Consider the following 14,116-nt stretch of genomic DNA (forward strand, 5'->3'; position numbering starts at 1 on the left):
CTCCCAATACTTCTGTTAGTCTTAAAGGTGCCACAGGACCCTCTGTTGCTTTTTACAGATTCAGACTAACACGGCTGCCCCTCCGATACATGGGGAATAGTGTTCATTATTTTTTCATCTGGCAGTGAGTTACATATTCTTGGACAGGCTCCTATGAAAATTCTTACTCCTGCAGTCACAAGGACCCCCGGAACAGTTTCATTGTTGCAGTCAAACATAGCTGCAGTGGAAGACCATGGTCCTAGTCAGTCTCTCTCTCAAGTAATTAGGACTTGTCCCATGCTGGGCTTAGAGAATCAGGACAGGAACCTTTACCTGGGCTCTGTACAATGGAGAACAAGTGACTAATTGACATGATGTGTTGCTGAGCAGGCAAGCTGATGTGTTCTGAACCACCTTGAGCTTTCTCATGGTATGGAACTTCATTCTTAAAATATCTGCGGTAGTCAAATAGATGTTACAGAAGCATGAATCACTGTAGCCAGATTTGGACGGGAATGAGTTTGGTAGATCTTTATCTCATAGGAGTATCTTGGTGTTGGATGACAATGGTTCTGATAACTGTTAACATGTCTCTCTTGTGAGTATAGTACATAGATTTAAAGGCCAGAGGTTTTTATTAAGGTTTTTATTTCTGGATGGTAATTTACCAAAGTGGTTTATCTTTCAGGGTTTTTGCATGTGTAGCAGGACTTAGTAGTACAGAATTTCATCAAATGAATAAAATGTTCGAGAGAACCTGGTAGCTTAGCAGAAATATTGTAGTGTAAGACTACAGTTCATCAGCAATATCTGGTCATAAGTGATGGATGCCTCTGTCCTAGTATCTTATCTCCCCCCACAAACACGCAAAAAGAGAGACAGACAGACAAATGGAAGGTCTTGCTCATCTAAGGTAAGTAATGCTTCCAAAAACCTGTCATCCAGCAAGAAGTTCTGAGTATGTATGACACTTCTGACATCTGCAGTCACCCCCTGCAACTACCACCATGTTTGCTCCTTTAAATAAAATCAGCTGAACACCATTATATTTACTACAAGTGTTGAACAACAATCAGAGCTCTTGCTATCTTGAAAAATATGAGATGATTGCTCTAATCATGCTGTGGAAGATGCTAATTTATTCATAGACTCATAGACTTTAAGGCCAGAAGGGACGATCTTGATCATCTAGTATGACCTACTGCACGTCGCAGGCACAGAACCTCGCCCTCCCTTGCCCACTCCTGTAATAGGCTCATAGCCTCTGGCTGAGTTACGAGAGACCTCAAATCATGATTTAAGGACTTCAAGTTAGAGAGAATGTACCACTTACTCTAGTTCAAACCAGCAAGTGACCAATGCCCCACATTGCAAAGGAAAGCAACAACAGCAACAAAAAATCCAAGGTCTCTGCCAATGTGGTCTGGGGGGGGAAATTCCTTCCCAACCCCAAATATGGCAATCAATTTGACCATCAGCATATGGATGAGACTCACCAGCCAGACACCTGGGAAAAAATTCTCTGTAGTAACTACGAGCCTTCTTCATCTGATGTCCTATCTTTAGCCATTAGAGATATTTGCTAATAGTAGTCATGGATGGACCTTATGCCATTAAAGGCAATTGCATCATACCATCCCTCCATGAATGTATCCAGCTCAGTCTTAAAACAAGCTAGATTTCCCCCCTCTCCCCAAATACTCCCCTTGGAAGGCTGTTCCAAAACTTCACTCCTCTGATAGTAAGAAATCTTTGTCTAATTTCAAGCCTAAACTTATTCATAGCCATTTTATAACCGTTTTTGTGTGTGTGTGTGTGTGCTGGCATTGGCCTTTAACTTAAATAAGCACCAGGCAGTTATCCCTCTGATGTATTTATAGAAAGCAATCATATCTCCCCTTAGCCTTTGTTTTGTTAAGGAGCTTGGCTTGTTTAGCCTAAGTATCCTCTCGTAAGGTAGGTTCTCTACTCCTCTGATCATTCTAGTAGCCCTTCTCTGCACCTGCTCCAGTTTGAATTCATCTTTCTTAAATTATTGGAGACTAGAATTGCACACAGTATTCCAGATGAGGTCTCACCAGTGTATATATCATTAGTATAAAGCTAATAACACTTCCCTATCTCTACTGGATATATCTCACTGGATTCATCCTAGGATAGCGTTGGTCTTTTTCACAGCCGCATCATGTTCATGCCTCATAGTCATCCTCTGATCAACCAGTACTCCCAAGTCTTTCGCTTCCTTTGTTGCCTTCAATTGATAAATCCCCAATTTAATCCCTAAATCCAAGATTTTGCTTTATTAAATTTCATCCCATTTCTATTACTTCAGTTTTCAAGGTCATCCAGATCTTCTTGTTTGATATTCTGGTTCTCCTCTGCTTTGGCAATACCTATCAACTTGTGTCGTCCACAAATTTTATTAATGCACACCCCCTTTTTGTATCAAGGTCATTAATGAAAATGTTAAATACATTTGGTACCAAGACCGATCCCCGGGGAACTTCACTAGTAACGTCCATCTGGCCTGACAGTTCACCTTTCAACATGACCTGTTGTCTCCTTTTTTAACTAGTTCCTTACCTGCCTTTCAATTCTTGTATTAATTGCCATCTTCTCCAATTTAACTAATTTCCCATGTAAAATTATTACTGAAATCCAGGTAGATTAGATCTTCTGCATTTCCTTTGTCTAGAAAATCAGCTCTCAAAAAAAGAGGTCAGGTTGGTCTGGCACAATCTACCTTATGTAAAACCATGTTGTAGTTTATTATCCCAATTATTGTTTGCCTTTGTCCCTAAACTACTCTTTAATAAAAAAAAAAAAAAAAAAGTAAGACCTTGCATTCAATTGAGGTCAAACTAATGGGCCTGTAGTTGCTGGATCACTTTTTTCCTGTTTCTTAAATATGGGTACTATATTTGCAGTTCTCCTCCCACAGAGTACGGCCCTGAATTTATGGATTCATTAAAAATCCTTGCAATTGGGCTTGCGATTTCATGTGGCAGTTCATTTAATATGCATGGTATAAGATTTCCTTATTCGGGGGAAATGTTATTAATTGACTTCCCAGTGAAAGTAAAGTCTCACTATGGGAAAATAGCCTTCTCAAAAATCTAATGTATGTTCTTGGTTTTCAATATGCTTTTAGGAAGCTTGAATTTTACAAAACCTCAGTGATTCAGGCAGGGACACTTTATTTCCTTATTACACAATTATCAGATGAAATTAACATTTCTTTCATTACCTGCTAGAAAAATCCACTCTTCTGGCCTAAATATAACAGACTTTGTTACCAACTTTCTCAGTCTTAGCTGATAATTTCCAAGAAGTCTGAGCAAAGATTATACAAGCCGTATTCTGCCAAGGAATACTCTTTAAGATGTTTCTTTTCAGGGACTGGATGGTTGAGAAAGCTGATAATGAGATACAGAACTTTTAACCTCTGGTTCATTAATCTGAATCTGGAACTACAATTTAAGCAACTGATTAGCTGTGAAGTGGATGGTGGGAAATAATTTCATTTTTGTCCAGTTTTGAATGTTCAGGTATATAGCAATATCTTTCTGTCATCATTTGATTGAAGACTATTTACACTGCATACCTAAAAGATTAAATAGGGACAGGTAGGGTTTGAGCCATGTTATCTCTGAAGTTGTTAAAACCGTGCATTATATAGACCCTCAGATGTATTATCATTGTCCTAAGTCCCAGGTAGTTTGTTTAATGCACTGTGCATTTTCCTTCAGTCTGGATTGATGACTCTAAAGTAGCAGAAAATATTATCTTATGGGTGATTAGTAAAGAAAATAATATTAGGCTTGTACTTTTAACGTTATGATCTTTAAAGAGAGACTGAAAGTTTGGAGTGAAGTGGAGAAGAGGGTTCTCTTCTCTGCTTATTTTTTTAAAACTTAGACATATCTAGTAGATCACTTTTTCCTGGCTGTATTGCAGGAACTTTTGATTTTCTCCAAAGCATATTTTTAGGGTGCCCACTCTGTCATTAATCTGTCATTGAAGTTAGAGATGTTAACACAAACAGATTTAAACACAAAGCAGGTTTAAATAGTCTGATCAAATAAAATCCCTCTCTCCTCCCCTTAAGTTCCTTAACTTTCACTCTAGCCTCATATTTTCTGGATGGTAAAAGTTAAAGTAAGTTAGGAAGACCTTTAACTTTCAGTCTTTTCCAAGAAACATTTCAAACAATGAATGGAAAGAGAGAATGTAAAACTAGTAATGGCAGCAGGGAAATAAATTCCTTTAAGCATTTTTTCTTCATGAATCTCTGCTGACTTAGGGCATGGCTACACTTGCAAGTTAGGGCACCTGGGGCTGCTTTAATGCGCTCTAACTCCCGACCCGTCCACACTAGCAAAGCACTTAGAGTGCCTGGACTCTACAGCCGGAGTGCTCCTGGTAATCCACCTCCACGAGAAGCATAACGCTTGTTGCGCCTTGGCTGAAACGCCCCAGCGTCAGTGTGAACGAGGTGTTGCATTACTGCGCTTCGATCGGCCTCCAGAAACGTCCCATAATCTCCTTAAATCAAGTGGCCACTCTTGTCATTGTTTTGGAATCGGCTGTAAGAATGCGGATATCCCCTTTCAAAGCTCCGTTTCTGACAGCGGGTATGCTTATCTGCTCTGGGACAAAGCAAGCCATTAGTGTGGAATGTTGCTTGCTATGAGCGTGTGAGAGAGAGATGGGGGGAGGGACTGAACTTACAAGACAGCATGCTGACACACACTCAGCCCCCCAAAAACCCACTCACTCTCCCCCCACTTACACACAACACATTCCCTGTCACACTCCACCCCGCCCCCCGCATTTGAAAAGCACGTTGCAGCCACTTGAATGCTGGGATAGCTACCACAATGCACTGCTCTTTGTGGTGTTGCAAGAGCTGCTAATGTGGCCACGCCAGTGCGCTTCCAGCTGAGAGCGTAAACACTCGGCAGCATTTTCCCTGCTGTGGTCTCTGAAGGCTGGTTTAACTCCCAGCGCTCGACATCTGCAAGTGTAGCCATGCCCTAAATTATAGTCCATAGTTAATAGATCCATAACTCGGCTTGCTGTGAAAGTTTCCAAATCTCTGCATTAACTGAAATTAAGGACTTTAGTTACAAGATTCATATTTAATCCTGTCTTAAAATAGAACTATGTTAGTGATCGTCTAGTGATCTAATACTGTTCTTCCATTTTCTTTGGCCAACTACCATAAAAATCTGTCAAAAGTCATCTTGTTCACTTTGCTATCGCCTGGAGAATTCTGTGATATAACTCTTCAGAGTCTGGTTTGCTGTCAGCTTTTCTATTTATTTCAGTTTTAACATTTCACTTCAAACCTTATCCCCAATGAAAATATATCAGTCTCAAGGATAAAACTTCAGCTTCTGTGAATACCAAAACAAAGAATTATTTCAGACTTCCACTAATATCCTTGTCTGTCAGCAACTCACATTCTTTAGTGGCCTCGTTGGTTCTGCCTAGCCATTTTGCCTTTCATACTTATTGAGAAATATCTTCTTTGCGCCTCGGCTTAGATTATTTTTAAGTTTATTTTTCCTTATAAAATTTTAACACTCTCCTTTAACTCTTTCCCTTTATTTTTGCTTGCATATATTTCTTGTAATTTTATCTGTTTCATGTAAACAGTTTAATTTTCCTTACCTTTAATTTTCAGTTCTGCATTCCTATACATACAACAGGGTTATTATGCTTATGGTTTCTGAGTGGTAAACAAGGATAGCAAACATGATTCTGTAGTTCTGAGTTCAATTACTAGCTCTGCTATAGACTTCTTGTGTGAGGTTGGATAAATCACTTAATTTTAGTGGTGCTGAGAGAATAAAATTATCCATATCCTTAGCTGAAAAAGTGGTATTTCTATATAAAGTCTGAAGCTGGACTAACCAAAAAAGAAAATCACTTAAACCTGTCTTTCCCTTTAAATACAAAATCCAGGCACCTAACAAAGATTTATATTTTGGATGACAAGTGAACTTTAACATTTAGCTAAATGAGCAAAGAGAGGATAGAGTAAAACGAAGTTCATATAATTTATAAAAAACCTCACCAATCACGATCAGTGTCGCACTGCTTACATTCTGAAATCCACCTTCCTGGACTTCCTTGCAGCAAACTCACTTCCCAGGTGCATATGGTCTCACTATCCTCAATGGATTTTTTAAAAATGTAATTACACACTCACAACACTGAGTCCATGTCTTGGGAACTGGGTGGTTCTTGGAGGGCCTATGTGTGCCCTGGTGCTGGGGTACCCCAGGACCCTCCAGCATGGAGGAGGGTTCTAAGATCTGTTTTCTCTGGGGGCCACAATGGTGAGCGGAGGCAGAAAAGCAGATGGATGGAGGACCCCAGTCCTGGTGGGTGGTGGAGAGAGGAGAGTTGTGGGACCCCAGGTCCTGGTACTGCAGGGAGCGGGGGACCCCAAGGCTGGAGAGCTGAAAGGCAAGGAGGACCCTGAGGCAGGGGGATGATAAGGGCTGGCCTTGGCCTGGAGCTGGCATTGGAAGACCCCACCCAGTGCTGGGAGAGGGGAGAAAGGGCAGTGGAAGGGGGAGGTGTGGGGTACTGGGGGGACACCAGTGGTAGGCAATGGGTGATGGAGACTACTGGCTAGCACTCACCTGTGCTAGGGGCGAGGGGGCCCCCCTGTGTTGGTGGAGGGTCCTGCTGGAAAGGGGAGAGTCCATCCGAGGTGGAAGGGCAGGGTTAGTGTCAGCCTGGGTCAGCCTGCCCTGTCACTAGTGGTTGTGGGGCACTAGGACCCTGTAGCGGCAGGCGACGCCAGGAGCTGTTGGAGCAGTCTGGGCCTGAGTCGCTCGCTGCTGCTGCCGCAGTGACTGAGCCTCCTGGGGGGCTGCGGGCAAGAAAAATAAATAAATGCCCAGGCTGGTGAGTGCGGGCCTGACCCCTGCTGCCAGCGCCAGGCCCCCCGCTGCTGGTGCCAGGCCCGCCGCTGTTCCCCTGGGCTGCCCTGCGCTCCCCTGAGGCATGGCACCCCCCAAAGTGCGGTCTGGGGCTGGTTGCCCTGGTCCGTTCTATGGACGGGACGGCTCTGCCCCCAGTGGTTGCCTCTCTTGCGGGGAGCCACACATCTCTCTCTTTTCTGACAGGGGTATCTCCAGGCTGAACTGTTCCCTGCCTTCACTGTGTATTTCCCAGCAAAGAGTCTGCCTAAACAGACTTGATTGCTTTCTCTTCAGAGACTGGTAAGCAGCAGAATGATTGCTGCAGATATAAGATACCATGCAGCACTTCCCATGCAAGCCTACTTTATTCTTAGTTAAAAGCATTAGAGAAAACATATGAAAAATAATAAAAGAACGCTACACACGTGCTAATAAGCTTACCAGGCATCACACCACCTTAGGGGTTTCTTTGTAGTTCCAAGTTCCATCAGAGCTTGAGCTCAAAACAAGCACAAACTGTTATGAGGCCTCACTAGGCCAAGTCTGTCCTTAAGGACTGGGGCATTCGGTGGACCAGGAGTTCTGTCAGGCTAAACTCTGGACTTTCATCCAAAAGTATTTTCTTTGTCTGTTGGTTTTCAGATAATTCAGTTTGAACTAGAATATTCATTTCTCCCCAGGGAGTGACTTGGAGGGCTGATAACAGAGGAAGGTCATTAGGATCCCCTTCCCTACTACAGAAGAAACATACAGTGCAGCAACAACACATGCACAGTTGCATTTTAAATGCATTGTACTCCAAAGGTATTAACCCCTAATTCAGTAAGGTTTCACTTAACTCAGTAAAGCTTATCTTAATTCTATGAAGTTTGTTCAGGGCACTACAGATATTGTCAGTCTGTCAAACCTCTTACTATGCATTCTTTTCCACTGCTTCTGCCCAGCTGAACTGGACTTTTCTCTATCTGTTCACACAGTCTGGACACAGTTAGTAAGAACCTTCTCCTTTTCATCTCTTGCCCTCTGGAGCAAACTTCCTGTTTCTCTTCAGACTGTCATTTTTCAAGTCTCATAAAAAACATGCCTTACCTTCCTTGCCTGTGATTAAAATTACAAAAATTAAATTTATATCCTGCTGTAGTGTTGATCCCACAAGCTCACTAAATGCCTGACCAATCAGATAAATATTGTGCAGCTTCCAGATGCTTGTCAGTTTAGCTCTAATTGTATTATTTGCAAACAAAAATAATATCTCTGAAATAAATATTATATATTGTAGGAAAGAAAACTGTTTTGTCCCTGAGATAGACAAGATGACCATAAAGGTCTTTTCTGTCTCTAATTTCTGATCCTATGATTCATGAGCAACTAAAAATACATGAGTATCTGTAGAGAAGGGTTAGTGACCATTAGAGATGCAATTATGTTTTTCTAATTGAAGGCATCAGTAACACCCTCAGCTAGTATCTCAGCCTGACAACTTCAGTGCTGTTTAATCATCCCTGAACCCTGAGAAAGCATCCCAAACTGAAACTCATGTAGAGTATTCCCAGTTGCTGCAGCTGAGACTACTTGTGTGAGTATGTCTTGCAGAAATGGGCCCTGGATAATATATTCTGTAGGAGCTACTCACCTTGAGTAAGCGTTGCAGAATCAGGCCCACAAAAAGCAATATACCTAACGTATACATGCACACAACTAATCCTTTAAACCATGTCGTATATGGTAGTGCTTTGGAATGGACTAAGAATTCCCCATGGATGTTTGACATTCAGTTTGTTACTATCACTTTAAATCTATGCGAATCCTTTTTCAGCACTGCTTTGAGTTAAGTAAGCAGCAGGAGTACTATTGCAGCCTTGATGATGCAGAACTTTAGCATCACTTTGCCAGCCTAATTATTCTTCAACAAACATAAAAAAAATTCTCCAGTGTGTTTCTACTGTATTTTTGCAGTATAAATAAAATAATTGATTCCAAAGGGGAAAGCAGTGGACGTATTATTCCTTGACTTTAGCAAAGCTTTTGATACGGTCACCCACAGTATTCTTGCCAGCAAGTTAAAGAAGTATGGGCTGGATGAATGGATTATAAGGTGGACAGAAAGGTGGCTAGATAGTTGGGCTCAACAGGTAGTGATCAATGGCTCCATGTCTAGTTGGCAACCAGTATCAAGCGGAGTGCCCCAAGGGTCTGTTCTGGGCCCGGTTTTGTTCAATATCCATTAATGATCTGGAGGATGGCGTGGGTTGCACTCTCATCAAGTTTGCAGATGACACTAAACTGGGAGGAGTGGTAGATACGCTGGAGGATAGGGATAGGATACAGAGAGACCTAGACAAATTAGAGGATTGGTCCAAAAGAGATCTGATGAGGTTCAACAAGGACAAGTGCAGAGTCCTGCACTTAGGAAGGAAGAATCCCATGCACTGCTACAGACTAGGGACCAAGTGGCTAGGCAGCAGTTCTGCAGAAAAGGACCTAGGGGTTACAGTGGCTAAGAAGCTGGATATCAGTCAACAGTGTTCCCTTGTTGCCAAGAAGGCTAACGGCATTATAAGTAGGAGCATTGCCAGCAGATTGAGGGATGTGATCATTCCGCTCTATTCGGGTTGGTGAGGCCTCATCTGGAGTACTGTGTCCAGTTTTGGGCCCCACACTACAAGAAGGATGTGGAAAAATTGAAGAGAGTCCAGCGGAGGGCAACAAATGATTAGGGGGTTGGAGCACATGACTTATGAGGAGAGGCTGAGGGAACTGGGATTATTTAGTCTGCAGAAGAGAAGAATGGGGGGGGATTTGATAGTTGCTTTCAACCACCTGAAACGGGGTTCCAAAGAGGATGGATCTAGACTGTTCTCAGTGGTACCAGATGACAGAACAAGGAGTAATGGTCTCAAGTTGCAGTGGGGGAGGTTTAGGTTTGATATTAGGAAAAACTTTTTCACTAGGAGGGTGGTGAAGCACTGGAATGGGTTACCTAGAGAGGTGGTGGAATCTCCTTCCTTAGAGGTTTTTTAAGTCAGTCTTGACAAAGCCCTGGCTAGGATGATTTAGTTGGGGATTGGTCCTGCTTTGAGCAGGGGGTTGGACTAAATGACCTCCTGAGGTCCCTTCCAACTCTGATATTCTAGGATTCTTAAGTTAAATAGCAGTCTCTTACTGTCCTGGGATTCCATTGCATAGATAGTAGGTTTTGCCTTGAGAATTCCTCTATTTTTAGTCTGGATTCATTACTATCTTTACAGTATTTTATTATGTACAAAAATGCCATATGCATACATACACATAGCGCTGCCAAATTTAATTTGCAAAGCAGAAATCTTTTGTAATATAAAAAGAGAAGATGTACTACATATGCACAAACTAAGTTTCAAACCCTCAAATCTTGGCAAATCAAAGACCTCTTACACTGGAATGTCAAGAGGGAACGTGTTTGGGGCCTCGTAAAAGCAGAACATAGCAAAGCTTTGCCAAAACCAAAACATGGCAACATAAGGCTACATTTAGTTAAAAATAAACTACCTGTTAATTAAATGGTCCCTAGTGGATGCTGAATTTTGTATGGCTCTTTGTAATTCTTCATCTGAGCCTGTAATCCTCCATTTGCGAAAGAAGGTCCTCTTAGGATTTTTACTTTTAAGGCACTTTGTCTAGTAACTTCTCAAGTATCTGAGATGGTAGTATATGCTTAAAAATGTATGTTTGCCTCGCTTTATTTTTATTTTCCTTTAATGACAAGGTATCCTAAGTACTATAGTATTCTTTGCTCACAAGCTCCCCACTATTTTCATCAAAACAAGAATTGCCCTTTCTTCAACATGTATGTCTTTTTCTCCAACAATGCTGAGTATGTCTAAAGTACATGAAATTCTGTGTGAACAGAACTCAAATTTTTCAAGTGTAGGAGTTAAATTTATTTTGACATCGGTCATGAAAATGTTTCCAAACAGTCAGGACTGTGTATCTGTGAGTCATATGGGGTCAGCCTTGTGGTCAGATGATCGTAACACCTTTTGTGAGAACCAGCTCCACCTCCTGGATTGAAAGGAGCAACACTTCTCTAGGACAAATCTGCAGAGCTGCTGTATGGTCATCTGTATACATTACATGTATGTGACAGAGTAGCATGCATGCAGATGGAGCTTCTGGCAGAACTTTTCTAGCTTTATCAAGTATAGAGTAGGGTATAAACACTGCTTGTGTAGTAATGCAAGTTTAACCAAATAAAGGGCCTCTGTGCTGATCATACTTATTTAGAAGTAAGTCCTGTAGGAATCTGTGTTCTTCTATTGCTAAGTAAGAAATAATATGCAGCTATAAAACCTGCTTGAAATGCACTATGCAGATGTGCAGTTTCTGGTTTGCTATAAGTAATAAACTTTCTGAAAATTCAGTTGCAGGAGAGAGAATTCTTCATCTGCAGCAGGATCTCCCTTCTCACCTGCCTAGGCTGGGAGGGGCTTCTCCAGAGGTTCTTCACTGCCCTCTGCCCCTTCCCAGGCTGGGTGTTGCAGCAAGGGTCGGGGTTAAGCAGAGGAGCTGTCATGTTGCTCACAGGATGGGAAGAGTAAGACGAGCCACACTGAGCTGTGTGTGTATCTTTTATAGTAGTTGTGAATGGCTAGCCAACTACAAAAGCAGTTTCTCCTCGCTTGGTGTTCACACCTCAACTGCTAGAAGAGGGCCTCATCCTCCCTGATTGAACTAACCTCGTTATCTCTAGACTGATTCTTGCCTGCATATTTATACCTGCCTCTGGAAATATCCACTACATGCGTCTGACGAAGTGGGTATTCACCCACGAAAGCTTATGCTCCAATATTTCTGTTAGTCTATAAGGTGCCATAGGACTTTTTGTTGCTTTTTACTGAGCTGCTGGCTTCTTTCTGCTCCCCTCTCCCCTCCTGTCAGAAAGGTGGCAGGTTGGTGAGGGAGAGAGCTCTGCCTGCAGCAACCCAGCCTGATCAGCTTCTCTATCTCAGGAGACAGGGAAGTGGGGCAGGCAGCTAGTTGGGGAAGATGCCCTCCTGACCCTTCCCTGCCCTCCCCGCTCCCCCCAAGGAAGAGCTGAAGCTTCTTGCATTTAACTGAGACTAACTCCAACCCTGGCCATAATCCCCTCACTTACAAAAATATTCTTGAGTTGCCAACACTGACATAATGTTAAAGTTTAGACAGGCAAAGTTAAGGTTCTCTTTCTAATAGTGTGTTTACAAATTAAAGTATTAATTGACAACTTTCCAAACTTCTGCATATTCAGGTTGGTAATTATAACTTTGTTTCACAGGTGTTTTTGTAAATGGGAAATAATTCGACGGCCTTAGATTTAAATCTAACAGTGTTTTTGCTTTGGAAATTTAAGTTTCCATAAATTATGGTTGTGTTTTTGTGCTCAAAGTAATGTTAAGGAGGGGAAGTGTATTTTTTCATTAAAAGGGAAAACATCTGCATTCTCTCATCCTCTGGCCCAGTCCCTGCAGGAAAGTGTGGAGAAACTGATTGGGACATGGAACAGGGTGATGGTGATTAAGAGAGAATGAAGGAGCCTGGCCCTAGGTAGTGTAGCGGGAGAGGCCACCACTGGGCTGGTGTTAGGAGTGAGAGGCTCTCCCTTCTCACCTGTCTAGGCTGGGAGGGGCTTCTCCAGAGGTTCTTCACTGCCCTCTGCCCCTAGCAAACGTGGGGGTTGAGCAGAGGAGCTGTCATGTTGCTCACAGGATGGGAAGAGTAAGAAGAGCCACACTGAGCTGTGTGTGTATCTTTTATAGTAGTTGTGAATGGCTAGCCAACTACAAGGCAGAGAGGGAAATGAAGATGGGGAGGCATCAGAGGAGGAAGAAAGCGGTATCTGGGGCTTGCAGAGGAGAGTGACAGGATTTTGCAGTGGAAAGGAAAGGATTGTTGAGGATGAGAGGCCTAGGAAGCATGTCAGGGAGTGAAACTGGGTAGATGAAGGAAACTAGGACCAAAGAGAAGTAGGGAATCTGAGGGGCAGAGTGCATGGGGTCTGGATGGGGAAGGGACTATGAGAATGGGAGAGAGGGAATGGCAGGCAACAATCTGAAAATTGCATGGGTGTGGTGGCTCTGGACTGACGGAGGTGAACGAGAGGAAGAAGCTCTGAGAGCTGAGGGGTAATGTTCTGAGTAATCGGATTGTGAGGGAGCAGGAGACTGCAACTCCAGCAATTTCATGAACTCTATAGGGCTGAATTTCCAGCCCTGCAATTTCTGGGCTGCAGGGGGAGACTGCAGCCCAGTCCTTCACAGTTCTTAAACTGTGGAGTCGCTGGAGCAGGTATTACTGTAGTTTCATGATCATGAAAAGGATAAGGGGAGGTGAGGGGTTGGGAAAGGTGGTCCATAGTACAGTCTTTCCCTTACCTGAGGTTTTCAGAACTCCCAACAGGGGCAACTTAACTATTTCACTCCAGGCGCTGTAAGGAATAAATCAACAGGAACACAACAATTCAGTCTGCAGTTTATTAGATTTAAGCACACACAAACATAAGCAATAGGTTTAGAGCATCCCAGATATTCACCTAACATCTGGAACGGTATTGAGTAATTAACAGCAGGTTTGCAGTGACGAGTTTCTCACCCACCGGGGAGAAAAGGTGTCAGGAAAAACGTCTCAAGATGACTTCAGAGGACTGCTCCCAAGTACAATCTATTAGCTAATCTTTTATAAAACACCCCTACTATATCATCACTTTTCTAACTTTCCATAAACTTAATATAAGAGATGTCTAGACTCAAGGTTTTCCAACCACCAAGGTTTTTAGTCTCACTTGTTTACTTGTTTGTCCCTCCTCCTATTCTGATTAGCAGAAACTGTAGCTAGTTTTGACCTTGCTTCTAAAAGCCTGTCTCCAAATTAACCCTTAAGTACGTGGTGTTCTATTTCATTACTTCAGAGTGGCTGAATGCACACAATATGGTTGCAATTAGCTTGATCACATTCTGGGGTATACACACCCCTCAAATCCAGGGCAACTGTCCATAAGACAGTCTTTCCCTTAAGAGGTAGTCCATATTATTGTTGTTGTTGTTTATTTTAATTGAGAATACATTACCTGATCTAGGTGGATCCTTTGCCTGATGAGGCTTTTCACCAGCACATTAATTTTTCTGTTAGTATGGCATGCCTCCAGTTTTAACAGCACTTCGCCCCCCACAGTAAGAGCAGGA

At 42.5% G+C, this 14,116-nt stretch overlaps 1 protein-coding gene across 2 annotated transcripts in view; it reads left to right on the top strand.

The window, feature by feature from the left end:
• The window catches only part of AASDHPPT (aminoadipate-semialdehyde dehydrogenase-phosphopantetheinyl transferase), a 48,356-nt gene that overhangs the window by 12,078 nt on the left and 22,162 nt on the right, over window positions 1-14,116 (top strand). The gene's annotated exons all lie outside the window — the stretch shown is intronic.

Source organism: Terrapene carolina, unplaced genomic scaffold, assembly GCF_002925995.2.
Source record: "Terrapene carolina triunguis isolate 2854851 unplaced genomic scaffold, T_m_triunguis-2.0 Scaffold138, whole genome shotgun sequence".
Lineage (NCBI taxonomy): Eukaryota > Metazoa > Chordata > Testudines > Emydidae > Terrapene > Terrapene triunguis.